The following is a 5,371-nucleotide window of genomic DNA, read 5'->3' as shown; positions in this document are numbered from 1 at the left end:
AGCAAGTATGTTTGGAGTTGGCAGAATTACAAGGTGGGGGAAGTGTGAATGATGAGTCTAAAGTGTTACATGACAGCCAAGAGAGCTGCTAGAATACAATCTCAGGCTGTGTTAAGAGAATCACAGCTTACAGGAATAAGGAGTTGATAGTTCTGCTCTACCCTATTTTGATCAGACCCTGTCAGGACATTTAATGGAGAACGTTGGCAAGCTGGAGCGTGTCCAGAAGAAAACAGCCAGGATGGTGAAGGGCCTGGAGTTCGTGCTGTCTCAGGACTGGTTAAAATAACAGATGTTTAGCCTGGAGAAGAGAAGATTTGGGGAGGAGGGCAGTGAAAGCTGTCTCAAGTGTGTGAAGTGCTGTTTTAGGAAAGAGGAATAAGCCTTGTTATTATTGGTTCCAGGGTAAAATTAGAAGCAATGTATAAAAACAGCAAAGAGGCAAATTGAAGTTTGATCTAAGGAAACATTTCCCAGCAATCAGAGCTGTCCCAAAGTAGAGGGAGCCTCAGGAGTTAATATGTTCCCCATAACTTGAAGTCTTCAAGCAAAGGCTGGGAGATAACTTGTCAGGTACATTGAAGAGAGGATCCTTTTTAGGTAGTGTGGGTTGGACTGTATGGTTCCTAAGATTTTCCAAACTATGTAACCTGAGTCCCCCCAAAAACCCATTGGCATGGGACTGTCTCCTTACTGGTGATCATTGTCCTACCCATGTGGGGTGGAGCACAGTTGGTGAGAGTGGGAGACAAGGCAGCTCCTTGGAGGCTCGAGTCTCTTGGGGACTCTCTTTGGGTTCTGCAGACTCTTTGGGCACCTCTGACTCATAGCTTTGAAAAAAAAATATGGATAATACCAACCTCACTTCAGGTTGCTCAAGGAAGAATAAGACTCTGGGAAGAAGTTGACATGAGAAGAACTAGCAGTCTCCGTCATGTCCCTATTCCCTTTTGCTAACGCTAGAGACTTCAGGGAATTTTCCCCTTTAGGTGAGATCTGGCACTCTCTCTTTTGGGTAAACTGAGTTACCTTGCTTCAAATGGGAGAATTCCTTTACTCTGTGTTTTCTGACATATATTCCCCTATGTGTATTATCTCTGATTTCTGTTTTGCTATCAACTTGAATAAATGGGTTTCTTTGCTACTGGCTATGTATGTTCATTGCAGAACTGATAACTGGTGGGAAGGGTGTCAAGCCTTGGATATAAAACTTGGGTGTTCCTTCCCCCATTAATTAACAGTGTCCAGAAGTTTAGCTTGAACCATAAAAGACCCCATCCCCTAGACCAGGGGTAAGGAACCTGTGGCCTCAAGGCTGCAGGTGAATCCAAACTTCATAGAACAAATTCCCTTAATAAAAGGATTTGTTCTGTGAAACCTGTACTCAGTCAAAAGGCTGTACCCAAGGACCTAGAGGGCCACATATGGCCTCAAGGCTGCAGGTTCCCCACCCCTGCCCTAGACTAAAAAATATTTAAGGGAGCAGATAGATATAATTCTAGCCCAGAACCCCCTCTCTTTTAGGAGAGCAGATTGGCCAAGCTTTTGTTGCCAATCTCCTGTTTCCCCTCCTGGAAGGAATTGAAGTCTCCCTTGGAGAATGGTTGGGGGAAGAAAGTCTAAAGATGTATCCCTTTGAGCCACACAGTGATATCCTCATACCACACATAGGAGACAGCTCTTACTACATATAATCAAACAGTTCTTTTTCTCCAGGAGCTTACATTTGATCGAAAGAGACAACATCTACATACAGACATACAAGATTGTCAGTCAATAAGCATTAAGTGACTACTGTGTGCCAGACTGTGTATTAAATGCTAAGGATACAAAGAAAGTCAAAAGATAATACCTGCTCTCAACAAGCTCAAGTCTAGTGGAGGAGAATGTTAGGTAAGTAGGAAGGGAGGCCACCAACAGTTGGGTGGATTCTTGAAACTCAAGGGTTCTTTGAGATTCAGATGAGGAGTCAGAGCATTCCAGGCATGATGGTGGCCATTGCACAGAGATGGGAAATGGACCACTGTATATGAGGAGCAGAGAAAATGCCAACTTGACTGTACCACAAAGTATGGGAAGGAGAGTAATGTATAACAGGGCTAAGAAAGATAGTTTGGGACCAGATTTTGACAGACAAATACCAAATAGATTTTATGTTTTATCATTGAGGCAATAGGGAATTACTGGAGGTTATTGAGTGACATGGGGAGTGACATGGTCAGATCTACCCTTAAGGAAAATAATTTTGACAACAATGTGGAAGAAGGATTGGAGTGAAGAGGTATGAGGCCAGGAGACCAATTAAGAGATATACCAATGTCTAGATAAGAAGTGATAAGGATCTAAATCAAGGTGGTAAATGTGCTGGTGGAAATATTGGGTCCTATGTAAGACATATTATAAAGGTCAAAATTGCAAGATTGAATATTTTATGTGTGGGGTGATAGGAAAGGAAGAGTCAAGGGCATGTCAAGATTATGAATGTAAAACTATGGAAGAATAGAGGTACTTCTCAAAGTAATAGAGATGTTTGGAAAGAGGGGTGGGCTTGGGGAGTGGGGAGGGAAGATAATAAATTCTATCTTGGATATCTTGATTTTGAGATGTCTATGGGACATCCATATTGAAATGTCTAATAGGCAATTTATGTGGCACTGAAGCTCAAGGGAGAGTGTAGGCAGGGATATGTATGTATATGTATGTGTGTGTGTGTATATATATATATACACACACACACACACACACACACACACACACACACACACATACGGGGGGAGAGAGAGAGAGATCTGCATAGAGATGATAATTAACTCATGGTAGCTGATAAAGTCACCAAGATGAGAACAGAGATAGAGGAGGGGGAAGAAGAAGGATACCCAAGAAGAGCCTCGGGAAGCACTCCCAGGTAGGGAGAGTGGATATGGATGGTGAGTCAGCAAAGGAGACAGAGGAGCAATCTCAGACAAATAGCAAAAGAAACAGAAGAGAACAGACTTGTGAAATCTAAGAGAAGAGAATATCCAGGAGTAGAGGTTCATTGAGAGTGTCAAATGCAGCAGAGAAGTCTGGAAGAATGAGGACTGAGAGAAGGATATTAAGATATCATTGGTAAATTTGGAGAGAGAAGCTATGAAGGTAGGGGAAGGAGCAGTTGAGAGGATCAGGAAAGGTTTGTGTACATAGAAGGTATATGAGCTGCATCTTGAAGGAAGAGAGGGATTCTGTGAAGTGGAGGTAAGGAGGACAGAATCCAAGCATGGGTGATGGCCAGTGCAAAGGAGCTCAAACCCAATAGATGTGCTCCTAAAGAATTCTATGTAATTCCGAGTCTTGTAAATAAGTTGTTTTAAAATTCATTTTTGGGAATGAACAAAAAATAAAGTATATTTGGGAAGTTTATCATATACAGGCAAACTATGGCACAATCTTTTGTAAAAACTCTTGTAAAGGAGATAAGTATGACCTAATTTACTAATTGTGTGAGTTGGGATGTTCCCAAGTTGGGTTTTCTTAAACCCGGGCATTCCTGTGTTATTTACACAGGATAATTTCACACAAAAAAAGAATTTCTTCTGAATTCTTTTCTCAATTGAGCTACCTACCTTTAATGTAACTTGGTGAAGATGGCAAATTATTTTTGTGTCTTTTTCACCATTGAATAAACCAATGTAACAAAAGAAAAAGTAATTTCTTAAGGCTGTGCCAAGCACAGGACCCAGAAAAGAGACTATGGCCACTCAGAATCCTCAACCACAGTTAAATGCCCCACTAAACTTCAGATTATATAATTGGCCCTGAGTGAAGGGTAAAAACTAATTGTTTTATTAAGAATATTTAGGAAGGCTTTTAGCAGCAGCCCAAAGACTAGAAAGGAAGATTCTCAAGTCAGTCAGTCAATAAACATTTATTAAGCACATACTATGTGGGCAGCTCGGTGATGCAGTGGATAAAGTTCCAGGCCTGGAATCAGGAGGACTCCAGACTGACAAATGACAAAACAACAACACTGTGTACCCAGCGCTCTGCTAAGCACTGAAGATACAAAAAGAGGCAAAAGATAGTTCCTTTTCTCAAGGAGCTTACAGTCTAATGGAGGACACAACATGCAAACAAATATACACAAAACAAGCTATATACAGGATAAAGAGGAAATAATTAATGGGAGGAAGGCACTGAGAAGGACTGAGGAAGGGTTCCTGTAGAAGGTGGGATTTTTGTTGGGACTTAAAAGAAGCCAAGGAACTCAGTAGTCAAAGCAGAGGAGGGAGAGTGTTCAAAGTATGGCAGCAGGGAGGGGAGCCAGAGAAAATGCCTGGAGCCAGAGAGTCAGAGATGGCAAATGATGCAGTTGTTTGACGATAGTGGTTCAAGGGGTGACGCTATTTGATGCTGTTAGAATGTGGGGGAATATGACTTGATATTAGGAGGGACTAGAAAGCGATTCATAAGATGAGGGTAATTTGGTGGACTGGTTAAGAATAATGTTCTAGTATAGAAAATAGGAGCAATTCTCAGTGGGAAGCTATAAAAGAGTCTATGATCCAAGCCTTGGGCCTGAGTTCTCACTGATTTGTAATTTTTTTTGACCCCCAGCTATTTGACATGCTATGAGGATAAAATAATAGGAAATGAAGACAGACCAAAGAGTTACACAAGAAAGGTGGGCATGGATGGGTTCTGAAGGGGACACCCACCCTGATCAGATGAAAGATCTATTGGAGTATTTGGGGAGGAGGGGAACAACCTCCTAATAATCAGAGCTGGCCAAAAGTGGAATGTCTGCCTTGGGAAGTAGGGTTTCTTTCCTTGGAAATGTTGAAGCCAAGCCTAAATGGCCACTTATTTTAGTGAGGAAGTCCACTTTTGGAAATGGGCTGGACTTGATGGCAATTGATGTCCCTTCCAACTCTCTAATTCTTTGTTTCTATGAACTGAGGGGAGTGGGCTAGCTATGTAGCCAGAATGAAGGATACTAATGGGTAATAGGGCTTTGTGTTATGTTTGTGTTCATCTAACATTAATTGCCCTAGGAGGCCTAGGGTATGCCCAGCATGCCAGATGGAACCTCTGTGAAGAATTTACTAGAGGACATAGGAATAGCAAAGGAAAAAAGGGTATGGATATGTTATGATCTGCAATATTGGAATCAGTATACACCTCAATCAGATCACAGATACATTCAGATATTGAAGTAGAAGGGTAGCTAGGTGGTGCAGTGCATAGAGTGCCAGGCCTGGAGTCTGGAAGTCTTATCTTCCTGAGTTCAAATGTGAGCTCACTCTGTGACCCTGGGCACATCACTTAACCCTGTTCGCCTTAGTCTCCTTATCTATAAAATGAGCTGGAGAAGGAAATGGCAAACCACTTCAGC

Source organism: Trichosurus vulpecula, chromosome 1, assembly GCF_011100635.1.
Source record: "Trichosurus vulpecula isolate mTriVul1 chromosome 1, mTriVul1.pri, whole genome shotgun sequence".
NCBI lineage: Eukaryota > Metazoa > Chordata > Mammalia > Diprotodontia > Phalangeridae > Trichosurus > Trichosurus vulpecula.
The sequence above is the reverse complement of the archived record's forward strand: the minus strand, read 5'-3'. Positions refer to the sequence as shown.